This window comes from Anguilla rostrata, chromosome 2 (assembly GCF_018555375.3).
Source record: "Anguilla rostrata isolate EN2019 chromosome 2, ASM1855537v3, whole genome shotgun sequence".
NCBI classification, from domain to species: Eukaryota; Metazoa; Chordata; class Actinopteri; order Anguilliformes; family Anguillidae; genus Anguilla; species Anguilla rostrata.
The window spans coordinates 31,634,039-31,657,553 of NC_057934.1; positions in this window are offsets into that span (position 1 = coordinate 31,634,039).

The following is a 23,515-nucleotide window of genomic DNA, read 5'->3' on the forward strand; positions in this document are numbered from 1 at the left end:
CTTCAAGGAGCATTTAATGGGCAGGAATGTCCTTGAAGATGGCAAACCTCGATTGATTTCTGGGTCAGACGAAGACCAATTAGATGAGAACGGACAAATAAGCAATTGGAATAAACCAAAGATTAGCTAAAATAGTCAATATGCTGTAGGGCCTATGTTGAAAATGTTCACATGTGCGCTGTACACTTATGCTACACGTTACATCATTGTTATATTTCTGTGGAAATTATACTATAGTAGATTTTATTTTTGCCTACTGTTACATATATATTGGTTTAGAGTGAAAATATATGTTTCATTTGCTGCCTAATTGCATTGTTTGCTGGTAATTGTGTATCGTTAGGGATAAATTGTATTTCTTTATAACTGATGAGTAGTAGCTCAATTTCAATTATGGTATATTATGCCACCTAGTAGGCCTGCAGTAAATCAATGTTTGTTTATCCACCGTCAATCTACTTATCAGTCTTTACAATCAAGATTGTAAGTGGAACCTCAAGCCTGGACAGTGATTCTTACCGATTGCATCAGTGCTGGCCTGAAATCCTGCAAACTGAAGTTAGAGAGACAGTCAATGTCAATAACTCCCTGTGTTTCTTCACACCGCCATTACTGTTCCACTAGATGCCATAAAATCATTTGATCGAGTGGGGATAAGCTTCTTATTTGTTGTTTTAGAAAAGATTAATTTAGGCTGTGATTTCATTAAACTTAACAGGCTTATGTATTCTAACCCTATGGTTTTTTATCCGATAAGTTTTCAGTGGCTAGGGCCTGCCGTCAAGGCTGCCTCTCTTTCACCACTACTGTTTTCGCTCATAATCAAATCTTAGGCAAAATTTTTTTTTAAATAGTGGGGCGACATAGCTCAGGAGGTAAGAGCGGTTGTCTGGCAGTCGGAGGGTTGCCAGTTTGATCCCCCACCCTGGGCGTGTCGAAGTGTCCCTGAGCAAGACACCTAACCCCAAATTGCTCCCAACAAGCTCATTGGTACCTTGCATGGCAGCCTTTCACCGTTGGTGTGCGAATGGGTTAATGAGAGGCATCAATTTAAAGCGCTTTGGATAAAAGCGCTATATAAATGCAGTCCATTTACCATTTTACCAAAATTTATCAGAATAAACATGAATATCTTGAGTATAGTGCCCTGCGATAGATTGATGGCCTGTCCTGGGTGTATTCCTGCCTCTCGCCCAGTGCACACTGGGATAGGCTCCAGCACCCCCCGCGACCCTGCTCAGGATAAGTGGGCATAGATAATGGATGGATAGATGGATGGATGGATGGATCTCGGGTATAGCGGTGGGAGAAGAGAAGTATTGTCTATCTCTACATGCCAACAATGTACTGTTGTATTAAAGAGACCCACAAATATCACAATACAGCAAATTTCTAGGCTACAAAATCAATCTAAATAAATCTATGGCAATGCACTTGAATATCTCATCTGACACTAAATTGAAACCCCCTTTTCACTCAACTAGCACAGGTTTCCCATGAGTACAGAGCCAAAATAACACAAATTGTGTCACTTTCCCTATGCTTTTGCATCTAACTGAAATTTTCCCATTTTTGAGCAGACAAAATAGTGCATTAACTCTGTTTATTTTATACAGCCTTCTTTGCTTTTCTTTATTAAAGGTGTGAATTATTTTGGAGGTCACTCTATGTTCCCAACAAATATAGTCCATTGATGTTCCAAATTTCTAGCTGTTTCAATGTTCAGCATTTTTTATGGACACAGACATGACAACATGAATCAGAAGCTACTACATAAAAGTACTTTTATTTTTTGTCCGCAAAAATGAATATCCCAAATAACAGAAGACTTATTGCTGAAAATTCTCTACATTAGCTAATTACTGAAAATAGTTAAATGGTAGACACACTGCCATAAATCTATATGCTGCATTTCTGTGAGAGAGTGCTACCTTTAAGAGTGCCTCTGTGAATTACGTGATCTTCAACTGGAGAATTCCACTGGCTCTGTGGTTCCTGCTGGGTGTGGTGCAGGGTCGGGGTTTCCTGTCCTCTAATAACTAGTCTGACAGGATTTCCCCTCTGCTCCTCGTCTCTGGAGACAGGCTCAGAGGGGAGGTAGGCCTCGCCATGGAAACAAGAATTTGGATCTACATGAAGGGCACAATCACTAAACAAACACAAGTGCACTAAAAACCAAAAACTGCAAACACATAGACGCTTGCGCGCGCACACACACACACACACACATGCACACATAAACAAACATAGGTTTGATTGCACTGCTACTCAATATGAAATCCAAGAGCAGAATTAAAACCAAATGAATACTAATCAGAACACATGCTTACATCTTTGGTGGCCAGCTTTTTGCTCACCAAGGGTTTGCAAATGCTTTTAATAAGAACTTTTTAAAATGGACACTCAATGTGTACTGGTCCAAGGTCCAGTTGTTTCCCTCTGGACTGGGTATTGACAACTTCACTGAATTTCACAAGAGTGAAAAGAAAACAGCTGACCTGCTTTTAATGTTTAAGAAAACTCCCTGATGCCAAGACATGATGATTGCTTAGGTAACTGCAAATGTTCAGGTAATTATCTACTCTCCAACAACAAAATGGAATTAAACAGGAAAGTGTTTGCTACTATGAAGTAGCCAGAAGCCATAATTTACAGGATGTCAGTGGCTCTGGATGACTAAAACCAACATTAAACTAAACAGACAGGGAAACTGGCAGGGAAACTAGCATCCAGGACCCGCTGGCTCTAATTGCGGCTTTGCATACCCCCCCCCCCCCCCCAACACACGCACACACACACACACAACAATAAATCTGTGTCCAAAAAGACGATTACCGTTGCACTGTGTGGGGTCAAATGTTCCCCTAAGGACAGAATGTTCCTCTTTTAAAACAGATTGAGAAACGGAGCGATATGTGATATTCCCATCTTTCAGATTAAATGTACATACATTGGTCTGACTCAATGAAGATCCCATGGCAAAGGAATATGTACTTAACCCCAACAGCCAGGCCAAATTTCCATACCGGATTATTCAGTCTGGCCTTTTGATTGTCCCCCTCTGAAACTGGTTCAGATTTATCAATGACTTTCAAGCACAAATGCACCAATTGCCTTTTTGGAGCAAACTCTTTTTTCCAACCTAGTGTTTGACATTAATTGTACATGTGGCAGCTTTTTAAGCTCTTTCTAAAACTTGAATAAAAAAAAATATTCTGTGAACTGTGATATACTATGCATAATTGGTTCTTATATTTGGTTCGATTTTTGTGGAGAAAAATGTTTGTCTCATTTCAGGGCTTTTTTAGAATGTAGATATTTGTATCTTTAAAAACAGATAGCTGAGAATTGAACAGCCTTCTCTGATAAATGAATCCGCTTCAGCTTCAGCCGTAGTTGACAGACCACAGCCCATTGTCTGAGTACAATACAGAGTTTTTAAACACTTAAAACAAAAACCTCTGTGCTTGCCAAATGATCTTTGTGACTGTGTGTGTAACAGCATACAAACTGATGACAAATCCCTCCCCTTCGCAGTGGTTCAGAAGAACTGCCTCCACTGCCATTGACGTCTGTGATGTTCTGGTGCACTGAAAGGCTGAGCTACTTTCCCATACATAAACGGAATGATGCAAGCATAACAACACTGTCATTTATTTTTTTTTCATCCTCAACAGGCTTAGTGATTTAGTTGCAGAAATTGTTTCCACATTTCTGTTCAAACAACTGTCTTTCTGAGGGAGCCTGGCCAAATACATGTATGTTCAGACAAGAGACAGTTTTTGTTTAAAAGCTGTTATTACACATTACACCCAAACTTCAAAGGAAACTTAGGACTAGCAAAAGTTTAATTCCATTGTCAGTTGCAATTACTACTAACCACAATTCATTTCATTTTACTGATGTACAAGTAACTTTAACAGTGGTGCCAGATTTTGCTCGTATTGATATTCATATTAATTATCCATATATGTATCACTGACAACCCTCATGCTGATGGGTGTGGCAGTGGTTAGTCCAGGTCAAGTTTCCAAGTTATATTAAATGTATAAAAATATGTTTTGTGAGCTTGTTTGTAATCATAAAATTACAAAATTACAAATCAGAGTTTCACCCTGTAAAGGACAGATACGAATTATGAACTCAATAGTCTTGGTTTCAGCATTGCTCCAACCTAAAAATTTTGGCTTATGCATTTGTAAATAAAATTCAAATTCTGTGCAGTCATAAGTCACAATGGTATACACTGGTCTGAGTGTCTGAGTGCCTTCTCACTTTTGATCTTCTCAAATCTGGCAGAGGGTACAGGCTAGACCTAGCAACAAGTCAAAACAAATACACTTCAGTTACGCTGTATAAAAAAGGTGTTCTCTGGGTAAAAAAAATATGCCTGAATGTTTATTTTTCTGTTGTTTGTTTTTACTGGTCGATTTTAAATATAATCATGTTCAGAATTTGAAGAATGGACATCGTGTTCAGGCTAATCTTTGTAGCCTTTTATCATAATCCACAGCCCTAAGAACACAGCGTTAATGGGTAGAAACAACATCTTAATTTGGCTAAAAGGCTCTACAGTGGAGAAAACATATTTGTGGTGTGCTGATTGTCACCATGCACTGGGGAAGGAACAATATCAGATTTCCTGAAAACATTAATGCATTATGGTGTCTGTAGGAATTGTACGCCTAATGCATTATGGTTACTGTAGGAATTGTACCCCTAATGCATTATGGTTACTGTAGGAATTGTACGCCTAATGCATTATGGTTACTATAGGAATTGTACGCCTAATACATTATGGTGACTGTAGGAATTGTATGCCACAGCGTTATAAATAGAGAATGATATGTACATGGGCAATGCATGCCTCTAACTTAATGATTTAATGTCTTAAAATGTAATGCTTTAACATGTATCCCTGATTTAACATGTAAGCCATACAGTATGTCACCTTTATGCCAGTTTGAACTTAAGTTGAAATCATAATTATTATCAAATCAGGGATGGAGGCTCAATATCACAATAGAATAATGTTGTCTAGTGCCCAGGTCCACCAAACCACATTATGGTTATGAGTTCTTTACCTGAGTTGGACACTACTGTTCTTCAACTTAGCAGTGTACTTAGTCAATAAAATTCAGCTCACAGCCAGCAAGAGAGACAGGATACAAATAAGCGCTGATGCTACAACGCCATCTGGTGAAGAAACCAGGTAAGTGTGTGTTATTTGAATTCCAGATGAGAAGGATCCGGTTTGCTGCCTGGCACAAATGTTGTAGGTTTAAAAAAACAACCTATCCTCAGATTAAATGAGTAAACGCTTTGTTCTGTCAAGTTTAAGGGCACTGATCCTAATTCTGATTGAACTGTTTTTCTTTTTCTCAAATGAGCATAATCGGTGTTTGAACACAGCGTTCAGATTTGCAAGAACTGTGTGAACAATGGTCCATGTCCAGTGGTGTTTAAGACAAGTGTTAGAGCTTGACCCCCAAGCCAATTCACAGTTAGTCTTCAGTGGCAGCAATGTTTTTCTTGCAATGAAATTACACCAGTGGGAATAATTCAGTTTGCCGTCTTTCAGAATCTCTAGTTTTCTCCACATTATGTAAACACTGGTCATTTACTTAGCACATACAAAGTCTGACTGTGTTGAGTGAATGCCATTGACTGTGGTGGTATGCAAAAAAGCTCAATAAACTTATAAGGCACTGATCTGGCTACACATGCATTATGTATCCATGAGACCAAAGAGAAATGTACTGTAAAAATAGAAATGTACAGCGTAAGTTCATTTTGATGAAGACTACATTGTCTTTATGTATATAATACTTATTAATTGAGTTTCTGAAACAGATTGCCACTTCACTGTAAAATTCAAGAAGATATTTTATTAGTCTCACTCCTTAATTTTCAATACATTTTAAATGATATACAATTTTACCATTGAGGTAAGGGGTATTATTGTCTAAAAAATGAATAATAATGTAAATGTAGCAGATCCACAAATAAATGCAGCTGATCCACAAATACATGTAGCTGATGCACAAATAATACAGCCAATCCACACATACGTAAATGCAGCTGATCCACACTTACAGTCAGGTCCATAAGTATTTGGCCAGTGACACAATTTTAATCATTTTGGCTCTGCACTCCACCACAATGGATTTGAAATGAAACCATTAAGATGTGATTTAAGTGTAGACTTAAATCACATCCCCCCAATTTTAGGGGCTCAAAAGTAATTGGACAAACTAACATAATCATAAATTAAATTGTCATTTTTAATACTTGGTTGCAAAAATACTTTGCTGTCAATGACTACCTGAAGTCTTGAACCCATAGACATCACCAGACGCTGGGTTTCTTCCCTGGTGATGCTCTGCCACGCCTCTACTGCAGCTGTCTTCAGTTCCTGCTTGTTCTTGGGGCGTTTTGCCTTCAGTTTTGCCTTCAGCAAGTGAAATGCATGCTCAATTGTATTCAGGTCAGGTGACTGACTTGGCCATTGCATAACATTCTACTTCTTTGCCTTAAAAATGTCTTGGGTTTCTTTCGCAGTATGCTTCGGGTCATTGTCCATCTGCACTGTGAAGTGCCGTCCAATGAGTTTTGAAGCATTTGGCTGAATCTGAGCAGATAATATAGCCCTATACACTTCAGAATTCATACTGCTGCTTTTGTCAGCAGTCACATCATCAATAAATACAAGGGAACCAGTTCCAGTGGCAGCCATACATGCCCACGCCATAACACTTCACCATGCTTCACAGATGAGGTGGTATGCTTTGGATAATTATCAGTTCCTTCCCTTCTCCATACTCTTCTCTTGCCATCATTCTGGTACAAGTTGACCTTTGTCTCAAACTCTAATCTGGTCTTCCTGTTTTTGAGGCTTACCAATGGTTTACATCTTGTGGTAAACCCTCTGTATTTACTCTGATGAAGTCTTCTCATGATTGTTTGCTTTGACGCAGATACGCCTACCTCCTGGAGGGTGTTCTTGATCTAGCCAGCTGTTGTGAAGGGGTTTTCATTCACCAGAGAAAGTATTCTCCTGTCATCCACCACAGTTGTTTTTCGTGGTCTTCCAGGCCTTTTGGTGTTCCTGAGCTCACCAGTGCATTCTTTCTTTTTAAGAATGTACCAAATAGTTGATTTGGCCACACCTAATGTTTTTGCTATCTCTCTGATGGGTTTTTTTTTTTTTTTTTCCTCACCGAGAGTGACATCTCTTTGGATATCATATTGAGAGTTAACAGCTACAGATTCCAAATGCAAATGCCACACTTGAAATCAATTCTAGACCTTCTATCTGCTTATTGTAAATGAAATAATGAGGGAATAACACATCCCTGGCCATGGAACAGCTGAGCAGCCAATTGTCCAATTACCTTTGGTCCCTTAAAAAGGGGGGGACCACATACAAAAAGTGCTGTAATTCCTACACCGTTCAGCCGATTTGGATGTAAATACCTACAAATTAAAGCTGAAGGTCTGCACTTTGAGCTCATATTCATTATTTAATTTCAACTCCAATATGCTGTGGTAGACAGCTAAAATAACAATAACTTTGTCAATGTCCAAATATTTATGGACCTGACTATAAATGCAGCAGATCCACAAAATGTGGTTTATTTAGAGTTGGTTTAGCTGACGAGGATTGGATTTTTTTCAGAAGTCCCTTTCTGTTGTGACAGTACTACTCTGAAGCCACCAGAGGGCATTTATATTTCAGATATGAAGAATGCACAGTACTTACAACGAAGTTCAACAAAGTTGTTCAAAAGTGCGAATTACTACAATAATTTTACACAATAATGTATATTCAGCTTTAATAATGTATATTAAACAAAAAAATAAAATAATTTACATTAATGTGCATATACATATAAAGTACAGACTACACACACTACATCACAATTACAAAGGCAGCAACATAGGTGAGTCAAATTACATGCAATCACAATAGGTAGTATGTGTCAGCTGTGATAGAGGTCTGGCCATCAGTGATCATTTTCAAAGGGACATGAAATATCTCATTGAGTTCCAAAGGAAGCAAACAGTGGCTGCCTGAATTTCAGGCTCACTAATCACAAAATTCTAAATTGTTTACTGTGTCAACAATTATGACAATGTATGCCAAACACAAACAAACTGCATCGGAAAGATGAACAGTGGTTGCAAGACTAACCAACAGAGAGACGGACACTTAACAGGGTAGATGGTAAACACTCCAAAGCTACAGTCTCAAAAATATTCACAGAATTTAATCAATACCTCTGTGACCCAGTCTCAACAAAAACTGTGTGTTGTGAGCTTCACAAAGATTGTATTTATGGCAGAGCTGCCATTTGGAAACCACATGTATTGAAGACTAACGTATAAAAATGCATAACCTGGTGTAAGAGCTCAAAGCCTGGACCACTGAGAAGCGAACAAAAGCACTGCTATGTTGAGATGACTTGTACTGTTTTTTTTATACAAACGAACAGGCTTAAGTTTGGAGAAAGCCAATGGAAACATGGCTGTTGCCAACTGTGGAACCTGGTGGTAGACTTGTTATGGAATGGGCAGCCAGCTTGTGCGAGTCATTGTGTCCTGATGATTGCTCTGCATGGTTATGTAATGGCCAAAGAATATACTGCCATTTCACATGACCAGGTGTGCTCTATGGTGCAATCACTGTTCCCTCATGACGTGACTATACTCCAAGATGATAACGTTCACATACAGTACACACCACTACATACATTCAAGAGTGGTTTGATTAACACCAGGATGAAATCAAAAGCCTTACATGCATAACATAACGTAACGTAACGTAACATAACATAATGTAACGTAAGACGAGAACAGGCCATTCAGCCCAACACTGCTCGTCTAAGCCTTCTATGCCCTCCACAATCATCAGATCTAAATATGGGAAAATCTGGAACACAGAGAGTAAAGTAGATTCTCATCTCCTTCATCACTCAAAGAACTGGAGGATTTTCTTGAAGAATGGTTCAATATCCCAGTACATACAGTTCAGGACTTATACAGCAGCATTTATAAGTATTTGGACAGTAAAACAATTTGTGTTGTTTTGTACTCCAGCACATTGCAAGTTATATTATATATTATATATATATATTAATTATGTATTATATTTTTACAACATAAAAAAGCAAAACTTTCAGTTGTAATAAGTTTCATAAGTAGAAATCTGTAGCTTTTATGATGCGTTCACATCAGATCTAACGTGACAATTGTTGAAATTTGTAGGTCTGTTCTGTCTGTGTTTCCTTGGCAATGCGATTGTGTGCCTGCTCCCCTAATTGTATTTGTCATTGTTCGTTTCCATCATTGTCCCTTGTTTATCCTCCTCGGTTGTTTGTTTGAGTCACCTGTTGTACCTGTATTAATCTCTTTTCGACTGTGCTGTTCCTTGTTTTCCACTAGCGTTTGTAACATTGTACTGCCTGTTTGACCCTGTGTTTGTCGACATGTAGTTTCTTTGTTTTGCCTGTTCACCGCGTACCTCTGCGTGTTCTGTGTTTTGTTCTTAAGAATGTTTTGAGTTTGTTGTTTTGCCCGTTGTGGCCTTGCCTGTTCCCTGTTTGTGTTTGCCTTTTTTGTGTGAGTAAAATCCTTGTTAATTTTCCCTTTGAGTTTCGTGTTTTTTTTTTTTTTCCCCCCACTCTGCGCCTGGGTCCCAGCACCCGCACTGTCACAAAATTAATGTTTTCCTTTGATGAAATGATGCAATATAAAAGATAAATAATGAGCCTGGGTGAATCATTAGCACATAAGACATATACAAAATGTGTTTTGTTTTGATTGTTTTGGAATGGTTCACTAAAGGCAAAAGTACAGCTATCTGAAACAATATTTTAAACAAAGGCACAGGCAAATAATGCAAAAAACAAAACTTTCAACTCTGGGAACATAACAGTTTTACAGCCATACTTTCACCCAGATTTTTCATTTTTATTTCATGTTTTTTCTAGGTCCATCAAGGTTTTGAGGGTACCAACAGGACAGAAATCTTATCTATGAGGTTTATTGCATGATTCATTGCAGAGGTGATGTGGCTACCTCATTGTTTGTGATTCAACAAGCAGCTTTTTGCCCATTAAAATATTGCACCCTTGGCCTTGGCCTTCTTCATTCTTAAAATTATGATTTGCAGATTGATTTAGGATGTCAGAGCCCTGTCAGAATCTGTGTCCCATAATACCTTTAGTCCAATGGAAAATTATTTGTGATACGGAACAAGTCAGCTGCAGCTGTGATTCCGGTGTTTATTTGTCCCTTCTGACCAATACATGCTTAGACAACTGCACACAAGGTGGAGTCAGAATTGTAGCTGACGTCATTCACTTTTCATAATGCAGCAAAGGATTATGAGCCGAGTCAGTTGAGAGAAAAGATAAATAAGTTACAGCATATATAGTCAGAACAGAATAATCTTGTTTACTGCAAAGTTAGAAACCTCTGTTCCTGTCTTCAGTTATTACCTCATTCAAGAAGAGCTTAGTGCATCTAATGAGGACAAGTGAGTGACTTTAAAATGGAAATTTAATTCATGTTATCTGTGTAAAATAAGTAAGATTCATTTTGTAGCTAATTGTGGCTAGCGCATCCGGTATTTAATTCAATGTTAAACATAGATCAGTACTTTTGATGCTGTTTTACGCCAGTGTTTGACAGTATTGTTCTTAATACTCATTTGTAATGACTATTCTGTTGATTGAAACTGCTACTTATTAGAATTAGCTAAGTCTTTACTTGTGTGATAGCTGTAGGAAGAACATGTGGCATTCAATTCTTTACAGACTTACACCGATCAGCCACAACATTAAAACCACCGACCTAATATTGTGTAGATCCCTCTCGTGCTGCCAAAACAGCTCTAACTCGTTGAGGCATGAACTCCACCTTTGAAGATGTCCTCTGGTATATTTGGATTGCTGGATATATTTGTATCTAGTGTATATGTCACAGGTCAAGGTGAGGTGGACCCAAATGCAGACTCGGACAACAGAGTGGCGAAACTCCCGTATGAGATAGTTAATGCGGAAGTACACAATACAGCAGGCAGTCTCGTAGTCAGTTTGTGCAAAGATCAAAAGCAGAAAAAACCACGGGGGCAAAAGCACAAAATCGGAAGGCAAAATCAAAGTCGGCAGGCAAAAATCGGTGGTCGGGAAAACAGGCAAGATCTGAACATGAGTCAAACAAAGGGTAAATGCTGGAAATGCACTGTAAACAGGAGGCACAATCTGGCAAGGAAGAACAGGGAAACAGAGAATATATACCAGAAGAACCAGGTGAGTGAAATGAGAGATAATTGAACAGAGCGTGAACATGCAAACAGGGAACAGGTGAATGAAATGAGTGATTAGCCAGTGCATGAGAATGCGGCCAGAACAGGTGAGAGTGATCAGCTGAGGGGAGAGAGAGAGAAAGAGAAAACCACGCCCATACTACAAAACCGAAACAAAGATTGTGCAGGAAAAAAGCAGACAGTCAACTAAAAAGTGAAGTGACAACAGAAACATAACAGTACCCACCCCCCCCCTCAACGTCGATGATCCGGGGGGGAGGGGTGGGGGGGGGATGGCAGGTGGACATAGCGGACTGACGGACACTGGTTTGATTTGCGAAACGTGGATGGTGCAGTGAATCTTCTTGGAGGTAGGTAATTTTAATTTTACGGCAGTGGGGTTGATGATTTTGTCGATTTCAAAGGGTCCGATGAAGCGGGGTTGGAATTTCTTGGATTCGTGTTGTAATGGGATGTCTTTCGATGATAACCAAACCCTTTGTCCTGGCTGGTACTCGGGTGCTGGGGTGCGATGGCGATCAGCGATGCGCTGGTTGCGATCGATGGAGCGGAGTAGGGCGGCGCGGGTATTCCTCCACACCCGGTGGCAACGGCGCAGGTGAGCTTGGACTGAGGGTACGACAATCTCCTTCTCTTGAATCGGGAACAGGGGAGGCTGGTAGCCAAGCGAGCTTTTGAAGGGAGACATGCCCGTGGCAGCGCTCGTCAGGGAGTTGTGCGCGTACTCCACCCAGTCCAGGTGTTTGCTCCAGGAAGCTGGATTACGAGTGGTGACGCAGCGGAGCGCTACCCCGAGGTCTTGATTGGCCCTCTCAGTCTGCCCATTAGTCTGCGGGTAGTATCCCGAAGAGACTCACTGATGCCCCGAGAGCTTGGCAGAAGGCTTTCCACACTTGGGAAGTAAATTGGGGGCCACGGTCAGACACCACATCAGTAGGAATTCCGTGCAGTCGAACCACATGGTGAACCAGTAAATCAGCAGTCTCTGAGGAGGTGGGTAACTTTTTTAATGGCACGAAGTGAACGGCCTTGGAAAACCTATCCACAATGGTAAGTATGACGGGGTTACCCATGGAAGGTGAGAGTCCAGTCACAAAATCCAAACCGATATGACTCCAGGGTCAGCTCGGGACAGGTAGGGAACGAAGGAGACCGGTAGCTGGCTGGTGAGAAGATTTGCTGCGCGCACAGGTGGAGCACGCAAGCACAAATTCCTGAGTGTCCGCGCTCATGGAGGGCCACCAGAAATTCTGTCTCAGGGGGTTAGGGTGCGATGAATCCCCGGGTGGCAGGCAAAGCGGGATGTGTGAGCCCATTGCAGGACCTGGGAGCGGACAGCAGAGGGTACGGAAAGGAGTCTGTTGGGTCTTCTCCGGGGGTCAGGCTGAGTCTTTTGGGCATCCTTCACAAGGGATTCTATCTCCCAGGTAACTGCAGCCACTAAACAGGTTGGGGAGAGGATGCTATCAGGGCTGGCGGGAGTGGCATCGGAGACGAATTGCCGTGAGAGGGCGTCTGGCTTGATATTACGGGAACCAGGCCGGTAGGTGAGGGTGAAGTTGAACCGACCAAAAAATAACGCCCAACGGGCTTGACGGGAGTTGAGTCGTTTGGTGGATTGAATGTAGGCTAGGTTCTTGTAGTCGGTCCAAACTACAAAGGAGTGTTCAGCGCCCTCAAGCCAGTGTCTCCATTCTTCTAGGGCGAGTTTGACGGCGAGCAGCTCCCGGTTGCCAATGTCGTAATTTCTGTCCGCAGGGGACAGCCGACGGGAGAAGAATGCACAGGGGTGAAGCTTTTGGTCCGTGGCGGAGCGTTGGGACAGGACAGCTCCCACACCTGTGTCGGACGCATCTACGATGATGAAATGGCGAGTAGGATGGATGAGAACAGGAGCTGAAGTGAATCGCTTCTTTAGGTCAGTGAAAGCGGCTTCTGCCTCCGGGGTCCAAGTAAAAGGGTTAGCTGGGGAAGTGAGCTGGGTGAGGGGCGCAGCAACTCGGCTGTAGTCGCGGATGAAGCGCCGGTAGAAGTTGGCGAATCCCAGGAATCGCTGTAGCTGCTTAACGGAAGTGGGAACGGGCCAGTCAGCTACAGCCCTTATTTGCCCCTTTTCGATGATGTAGCCCAGGAAGCAGACGGAATCGACATGAAAATCGCACTTTTCTGCCTTGACGAACAGCTTATTCTCAAGTAGTCTCTGGAGCACTTGTCTAACATGCTGCACATGTTCCTCCGTGTTGCGGGAGAAGATCAGGATGCCATCTAGGTAAACGAACACGGAGTGATTCAGCAGGTCTCGGAGGACGTCATTGACGAGGGCTTGGAAGACTGCAGTCGCATTAGTTAGCCCAAAGGGCATCACCAGATACTCAAAATGTCAGAGCGGGGTGTTGAAGTCTTCCACTCGTCGCCCTCTCGGATACAGACCAGGTGGTATGCATTACGAAGATCCAGTTTGGCGAAGACGGTGGCTCCCTGGAGAAGCTTGAACACGGAATTAATCAGAGGCAGAGGGTATTTGTTTTTTACAGTGATGTTATTGAGTCCACGGTAGTCGATGCAGGGGCGAAGTGATTTGTCCTTCTTGGAGACGAAGAAGAAGCCCGCCCCTAGTGGGGAAGATGAAGGGCGAATGATGCTAGCGGCGAGTGAGTCCCGAAAGTAGGTCTCCATAGCTTCCCTCTCAGGCCTAGACAGGTTAAAGAGTCTACTGGTGGGTAGAGGACCTCCAGGACACTCTACACTGCAGTCCTATAGCCGATGAGGGGGTAAGGTGAGTGCTTGTTGTTTGCTGAATGCTTCTCCAAGGTCGTGGTATTCGGAGGGAACGAGTGACAGGTCGGGAGGTGCATCAGGTGGAGGGACAGTGACCCCTGCTGGTGTTAGAGCTGATTTCAGGCAGGTGCTGTGACAGAAAGAGCTCCAACTCTGTATCTTGTTAGTGGACCAGTTTATGTGGGGGTTGTGTAGCCCAAGCCAAGGGCGACCAAGAACCAGGGGATTGTTGGGCGAGGTGATGACGTGAAGTTGGATTATCTCGTGATGATTTCTGGAAAGGATGAGGTGTAGTCGCTCGGTGACGTGGGTGACCCGGGCGATGAGGTTGCCGTTCAGAGCTTGAGCATTCAACAGGACTTGAAGGGGATGAGTGACGATGCCGGCTTGAGAGACCAGTTCAGCGTCCAAGAAATTCTCGTCAGCGCCAGAGTCGACCAACGCCTGTAGCCTGAGGGGTTGTTGGTCCTGAACCAGTGTGGCATCGAGCAGTAGGCTTGACTGGGCGGTAGAAGGGGAATTGGTACGGCTCACCAGGGTCCCCACCCCAATATGTTTTGGCCGAACAGAAACATAACAGTATATTTGTATCTGATTGCGTTACTTTGTTGTCTTTGATGCTGCAACAGTGCAAATTCCCCCTGGGGATCAATAAAGTACACTACTCCTACTACTACTTATTACATTATTGGTTTTTATTACATAAAAATATTTGAAATGGATTACATTATTGGGAGTTATTACACTATTGGTACTTTATTACATTATTAGTTGCTACGGGGCTATAAAAAGCTAAGATATTGTTAGAGGGTGAATTATTTCCACATGATTTTAAAAACGCTCGACGGGTCATAGCTGTTTTGGCGGCACGAGGGGGACCTACACAATATTAGGCAGGTGGTTTTAATGTTGTGGCTGATCAGTGTATAGTAATGAAGACTACTGCTGTGTAAATTATGTGCCCTCTAGTTGTTTTACTTGTTATTGTTCCAAATTACTGCTTTAAATTTGTTTGAGATAATCATGTCACTCTATGATGATGATGATTATCTCCATGTTAATTTCTGTATATTTTATTTTTTCTTGAAGACCACACACGCATACCCACAGATACACAAAGTCAACCTAATACATACTGACAGAGATGTAACTTCCACACAATTGCCTTGTGTTCTGTGCTAACCATTAAAGGAGACAAACTGATGCTAATTTCTGTTAGAGTGTTTTTATCGACACCCCAGGAGAACGGCCCTCCACCTGCACCAGCTTAACCACAGTCTACTAAGACATCCCTACAAATTGAGATCCTTCTGGCTGGATTAGGCTGTTTACCACAGAATTAAGATTGCACAGCATCGAATCAGATTTGATGGTGCCCTTCCTCAATTTTCAGTACATACCTGAAGGACTCTGAAGTTTACGGTGCTGGATAACAGAGGAGACTAGCCCCCTAGTGCAGTGCACACACATACAAAAAGAGGATGAGCAACCATGCATGGGAGATCCTCAGGTTACACCCTTAATCATTCCAAGGTTTTTCCCTTCCCTCAGACAGGACAGTTTAGGCAGAGCAGAGTGTGCTACCCAGAAGGCACCCTTTTACTCTCCCCCTCACCCAAGTTCACTATGAATGCTCTGGGATGTAACGCTAGATCAGTGGAATGCCTTTGATGAGTTGGAGCCCCCTTTTGACCTGCTATAGCAGGTGACCTGACAACAAGATACAAGTTAACTGTTGGAGATCTGGAACGAGAGAACCAGCGAATGTAAGAAATTCAATGAGCTATACAGAAAAAATTGCATGGTTGTTGGATGCCTAAGAGGAGATGCAAAAACTTTTTGTAAACAAAAGAAATAGCCAGAAGTTGCCATCTCAGATTCATACTCAATAACCCTTAGAGACGATGACACTAGTGGCCGCCTCAAAATCCATGATTAGGCAGCGAGTGGAATCAATGCCTTGTTTGAGCCCATGGACCATGCTAACACCAACACCTCAATAGAGTCCTTCCCATCAGACTGATGATCAGACAGGCAAATCAGACACTGGATCTTGCCATGAGAACCAGCAGGCTGATACGTCATGTTCACCCCAAGCTTTCTCATCCTCCACTTCAGCCAGCCACCTCGCTCCATCAGAGTTCCTTTCTGAAGCCACTCAATGCTACAGGGAGAGATGGTACCAAGCCCTTCTTGTATCCAGCCAGCAAGTCAGCTCTCCATGACCATTATATCTCACACCTTCAACAGCAGCAGGATCACTAATAGTTAAAAACTCCTATGCCACCTGTGACTCACCCTTCTGATCAGTGTCAGTACCAGCCCTGGATGCCCCAGTCAATTTATGTTAGCCTACGTCCAAACACAGCAAGGCAGGAGATGTCTTAACGGGGGCCCATGCCAACAATTCCAAACTTTGTCAACAGGGACCCAAGTGGGTTTGCCCACCTGAAGTTAGCCTGTAGAAATCTTCTGCCACAGGATTTGACAGAGCACTTTAAGTATCAGGTGCTCATGGATCATCTGAAGTTAGAGGAGGCACACTTACTGTATTAACCGATTCATACCTCAATTCTGTCACTCTCTATTCAGATACTGTTGCACAACTAATCAAGAAGTTTCGGCAACCACGCCAGCTGGCCCTACAGAAGATTGATGCTGTCATGGATTCTCCTGACATCCACACAGGGGACACAGCAGGCTTTGATTAGTTTGCACTTCAAATCCAAGACCTAGTTAGTCTCCTCAAGATGCTGAGCCCAGATTCTGAGTGGGGACATAAAAGGGACGTTCCACCAGGTTTTCCTTGTGCCCAAAGATAGACATCTTATTTAGTTTGTGTGGCGTAACTTGGAGAGGAATCGGCCACCTGATGTCTATGAGTGCCAGGCGCTTCCCTTTAGCACCATGTGCAGTCGCTGCTGTGCCATTTTTGCCCTTCAATGGCATGTGCTGGACCACAGTGAGCCTGAGGCGTACATAAGAACATTTGTGACAGGAGCCACTGCAGGCATAAGTTGCATGAGGTGATTCTCCAGAAAATCGTGTCTTAATTGAAAACACTTTTGTTCACCAAAATTCCATTAAACATGTATACTTTCTTATAACTTAATATCAAACTCGTATTTGATCGGTAAACATGAGAAAAAGTTAAATAATTAAACTCACTTTATCTCTATCTCTCTCTCCGTCTGCTTGTTGCGAGGGGGCAGGACAATGGGCGGGACATCCATATTAATTACCATTCCGCATGACATTCCTGCATAAGTAGTCAGGAAATACCTTGTGTTGTTTACAATCTAGTTTACTTTTTTAAGAGTGATTACAAGTGTCTCGGGAGATTGTGTGTGACAACGCTGGTAATGTGGCTAAAACTCTCTGCAAAATTATCGAGCTGAATTTAGATAGTGACAGGTACAAGAGCGAATGGATTGACATGGTAACGGATTACTTTGTGGATAGAGGTGACGCAGTTAAAACAGCAAGCAACATTATTCTTTTGATTTTGAATTGTTGTTACGTCCCCTCCCCTTCTCAATGTCGATGGCAACTTTGAATCATGGTTCTAGTTACTGGCTTCATTTAGGGATGCCAGCCATCTCACAAAATACAGAATCGTCCCTTATTTGGACAGTTGAATAGGTGTTCCGTATTTAACTCATGGCTACGGGACGCATTTTCATCTGTATCTTTGTGAACGATTCCGTTTGTAGTAACCGCTGTTTTGAATACAATTCAGTAGTTAGCTATCTAATAACGGTGCAAATACAACTACCAAAGAGAATTTTGCTTGACAACGGTAAAACAATATGCCCAAACGGCCTTGGAAGAATATATCAATTTCAGGTGATTAAGTCTATAAAAATCTATAAATATTAAAGTAACCATTTATAGTCATTGTTGGTAACCCATTGTGGAGTAAACCCCTCCGGGCTGTCCCGTTATTGGAAAATAATGTACTTCGGTGATGGTTAAATGACCTCGGCTTTGCATTGGCCGCATCACCACCCCTTTTGTACATTATTTTTCAATAACGGGACAGCCCGTCGTGGTGTATTCCTTACGTATTCCAAGCATTCAACATCAGATAGGTAGAATATACCACCACAATGCATTATGTGTAATTTGGTCTAACTGGTATCTATTTAAACACATGGTTGCTAAGGAAATATGTCGCAAAAGTGTGGGAATCCCTTGTCAATCTTTAGCAGTGAAAATCTCTGGTTTTCTGGCAGCCCATTCAGCACACATTTCTAACTTCAAAACAGCACAGCTTCTATGTTTAATAGACAATGGCTTGCAGAGCTTCCCATCGCACCAAGAACCGAAGCAGCTAGTAGATCGCCTCTGGAAAGTCCTCTCTTCTGCTGGTTTTGAGATCCACTAATGGGCTAGCAATAAGACCAGTGTCATCAAGCACCTACCTGTGGAAGCGCGCTCAGAAAGCATAGAACTTTGGCTGTCTCAAAATCTTCCAGAATTCACACTAGGATTGTGGTGGCACTGTCTAGCAAAGTGGAGTAGGGAGCCCCTACAATGTGTACAATGTATCAGGTGTTAGCAGGACAGTACAAACCTTTCATCCTACCCTACACCATCTGTGCCGAAGTCCTGATTCAAAGGCTGGATTAGGATGACCCCCAGCTGCCTGAGGAGCTGCTCCCAGCTTGGAATGATTGGCAGAAAGAGCTCATCTCTCTGTCCAAGGTTACCTTTCTGTGGACTAATCCAGTGCCACCAGAGAAATTCAAATTTTTATGTGAAGTTTAAATTGGTCAGTTGTTTACCTGTGCACAATAGATAGTGAAGGTTATATCCGGCTTGCTTTCCTTAGGGCCTGGTCACAAGTCACCCCAAAGAGACTACACACTATCCTCAGGCTTGAGCTGTAGAGTCCTGTTGCTTCACGTTTTTTTTTTTAGGGACAAGAGTAGTAGAGATTCACGACCTCACAGATTGCCATGCCTGGTATTATGTGGACTCCACCAGAGATCCTGCTGATGACCTCACCCAAGGCAAGACCTAAGTTGAGCTCTTCACACCGAATCAGTGGAACCAAGGGCCAGCCTTCCTTCTGCAACCCCCTACCGAATGGCCAGTGAGCTTTGGAAGAGCCATTTCTGTGGGGATATCATAGTCACACTTGCCCCTGTTATTATAGACTTTAGGGACTACTGTATCTGGAAGGAGCTTGTGGAACCCACAGTAGAGAAAGGCCAGGGGGGCAGACAAGTACTAAAGGCAGGGAACCAAGTGTCTCCATTTATTCTGGTGAGCTCATCCATGTCAGAGGACGCCTGTGTCAAGCTGAAGAGCTCAACCCGACAACTGAATACCCAGTGGTTTTGGATCCTCACCACCTATCTACCAAATTGTCAATCCAAGACTATGACAGCAGGTTGTGCCACTTGGGCCCTGAATGTGTTTTTGCAGATGTGAGGATTGCCTTTTGGTTCCTGTGAAGGCAGGAAGCAATCAGAAAACACAGTACAGCTGCACAGAGTGTCAGAAGTGGTGAGCAAACCCAGTTGTACCCAAAATGGCCAACCTACCACTCCCTCAATGCACTGGCTGATCTCAGATCCTCTGTGTGCAACTGCATTGACTCCAAAGCCATTGACTACTGTGCTAACACCTTCATAAGCTTAATCACAGTCCACTAAAACTTACCCACGTCAACCATTGTAGTCATTAAATTTAATCATAAAAATGATGAATGACACTGCATCTTGCCATGAGAACCAGTAGGGTGATACATCAAGTTCACCCCAAGCTTGATCTCATCCTCCATTTCATTCGATCATTTTGGGTTCCGCTGGGTTTGCTAACCACTTCTGACACTCTGTGCAGCTGTACTGGTGTTGTGCAATATTAGTTAATATTATCATATTATTTTTGTAAATGAAAGTGTGTGAGTGTTACAATACTATGGCCACCAGTTTCAGAATAAACTGTTTCCCAATCATAAATTGACTTCTCTTGTGATTTTGACTGTTTTCTTCTGTTACTATGTCATGATACAAATTAAATTCCATTCACTGCTATTTCCCGCTACGTTTTGTCCATGGTGCCCCATTAAAGTTTAACTTATGAAAGTGCCCTTGCCTTAAAAATGACTCAATTCTAAGCCTGCTACTGTATTTGCTGGTAGAATTAGACTTTGTCACAGATTACAATGGTAAAGAGTTATCCGCATGAATTCCATACAATATGTGAATTAAATAACTGTCATATGTATGTGCTCCCAGGTTATACAGTCCCACATGATATGATATATATATAATCAAGAAGTATAAGTATATATATATATATATATATACATTACATATGTATTAGACTATATGCAATGCATATGATTACATTACATTACAGGCATTTAGCAGACACTCTTATCCAGAGCACTTTTTTTTACATGGCATTTACATTGCATCCATTTATACAGCCAGATATATACTGAAGCAATGCCGGTTAAGTACCTGGCTCAAGTGTACAACAGCTGTGTCTTACGTATCTGAGAATTAAACGTCAGACCTTCAGGTTGCAAGACTAGCTCCTTACCCATTATACTACCCTCATACCCCAGGATGACCTGGAACCATACAGCAGCACACTGAGCTGTCACAAAATGAAAATTGGGGTGTTCCAAATCAATTCACCTGGAAAGTTTTCAGTCCCAACCATGTCCATTTTCAGATCTTGTTGACACAAGGTGCAAGTTGGTCGAAAGGTTCATGATACATTCTTTGTAAAAGTGGTTATTAGTTGCATAGATAATGGAAATTGGCTAATTTTGGCTAAGGTCAGCCATTTTGATTTCTGATGGTTCCTTTAAAGTTGCATTGTGCTACAACCTGGGAGTGTCCCAATACAAAGCAGCATCAAACTCGGCTCCTTGTTTTCTCCCAGGGAAGGATACATTCATGTATGATATCGCAGAAATCTCAGATTCAGATTTCTGGTTGACATCATCGTGCTCATTGCCCACAGAGATTGAAAGACCATCCCACAGACACTAACTTTAGAAAGCGAAGATGGTGGAGAAATTCATTTCCCAAATTATACAAGATATTTAGCCAAATTTGTGTGTGGTTCAGTAGGTTATTATCACAAATAGTGTCCTACCCAAGTGCTAGATAGCCTAGAAAATGCATGATGTACACTAACGTTGCTTACAAAAACATATGTCTAATCATAAATAAGCATGGCAGCTACCATTATTTCAGTCAATATGCATGAATTAATTTATTCAACCAGCTGCTTCCAAAGGATGTTACCCACAAATTTTATTTCAGATGTTACAGTGGGAAATAATTTTCCACCGTGAATACTAAACATTGGGAAACAATAATTTAGACATTATGAAGTGACAGATCTGTTTCAGTAATCTACAGAAATGTTTCTGAATTAGCCTATGTGAGATGCAATGAATTGGCAGTAGAATGTAGGCCAGTGGTTGGGCCGATGTAAAAATTTTCAAACCGGTTTGATATTGAGCCTAATACCGGACCGGACCGGTAATACCGAATTTTACAACAAGGTGACTCAGCCGCTCCCGAGTGGAACTGTCGGCTGCAAAAATGATTTGGGTGAGGTAATGACATTCTAAAACCATTGTGCCGTACTTAAAGTTTTGTTGCAGCATCCGTTGCTATGCCTTGCTACATTCTTCAGCGATAAAGATTTTAAGACAACTCTCAGCAATTTCTCTGGGTTATTTTCCAGCCTGAAATGCGATCGTATTAGTAAATTGCCACACATGTCATCTAACTTGCAAGTAGTTGTTTTAACAGAAAATAATAATAATAAATGTGATTTTATTCACAGAAATGACTATACAAAAAGGCAAAATAAAAGTTGTGGTCCCGATCGCCGTCGCACATAGCACTCATACGCGGTATGCACTTATGGCCAGCTAGCTAACTATAATATTATGTTAATCACGTTGTCATATTGCTTATTACTAATGAAATAAGCAACATGACAATGGCACAGGTTTCTGATGTAGGCTACTTTTTAATTAGCCAGAACGTCTCATAATGACAAATTCCGGTTCAGTCGGTTCGCATAAAATCAAACCGGTTTAAGCTTGTGGACTGGACCGGACTGGCAAAACCGGAAACCAACCCAACCCTAGTGGAAACCAATCCTGTTCCAGGAGACCTGCCATCCTGTGAGTGTTTAATTCCAACCCTAACAAAGCACAACTCATTCAAAAGGTAGATATATTGTTTGAGCTGCTAATTAGTGAGCAGCTAGCTGTGAATTTAACAAGCAAGAACGTCTGGAACGGTGCTTAAAAACTTTTCACTTTGCAGGCAAGTTCATTTTGTGGGTCTTAAGCAGTATCACCTTTGAAATGCAGCACAAATCTGTTCACCAGGTCAGTTCAGTCGAGGCACCCAGTGGCTCCTTTGCTGCTCAGTTCATAGACTTCTAAAATGAGATTTTGGTGGTCAAATGACAATATGGCTGGTTGAATACCTTCACAATATCTTGGTAAACAGGACAAACACAAAGAATACTCCTTATTGTATTATATTAAAAAGGCAACATATATGAACAAGCAGCTCATAATAGGGCTGGGCTCTCCAAAAAGAAGGTTGTCACATCTTCAGGTGAAAATACGGTCAGAAATGAGTGCTAGGTGAGATTAAATAAACCTTACAGTGGCTATGCTTATAAGGAATCAAATATTTCACAAATAATTTGACAAATAGCCATATTTTGAAATATTCCATAGAAAAATACCTGTCAATTAACAATGTCCTACTCGTGTTACAACTGCTGTCAGTTACCCTTAACATCTGATGCAATTATGATACCACTCATGCCTGACAAATGAAGCACATTTCAGAGAACTTCAACTGTGGTTGTGTGTTGGGGAGGTGGCATCAAAGCAAGGGCTGTCAAAAGGCTCAACAATGTGGTGAAGAAGGCTACTGCCACAATGTCATATTCCCATTAAATGCTATCTGATACCCTGTCCTTATACTAAATACCCTAATTACACAGATTTACAGAGCACTTTTGGGATTAGAATTGATGTATCTATTATTTTTTACAGTTTATGGTAATGTATCATCTGAATAGTGGTTTAATCCATTTAGTGCCAATTTTTATACGCAGCATGCACTTCAGAAAGGATGTAATTGGTCAAAAACCAAACAAATTGTTCAGCATTCTATACATAATACATAATATGTAATAAAATGGGAATCTACCTCAGAATTCACAAAAAAGAACGGACAGACAGACAGGCACATTAACATAAAGACAGATAATAGGCTCTTAAAGGTGCCTTTAGATTATGTATATCTCTTTTGGGGATGGTGAAGGTGCCTGTAAAGCAATGAAAAGCAAATGTAACAATGTTGGCTGGCGAAGCAAACTCCATCTGTTGTCCTG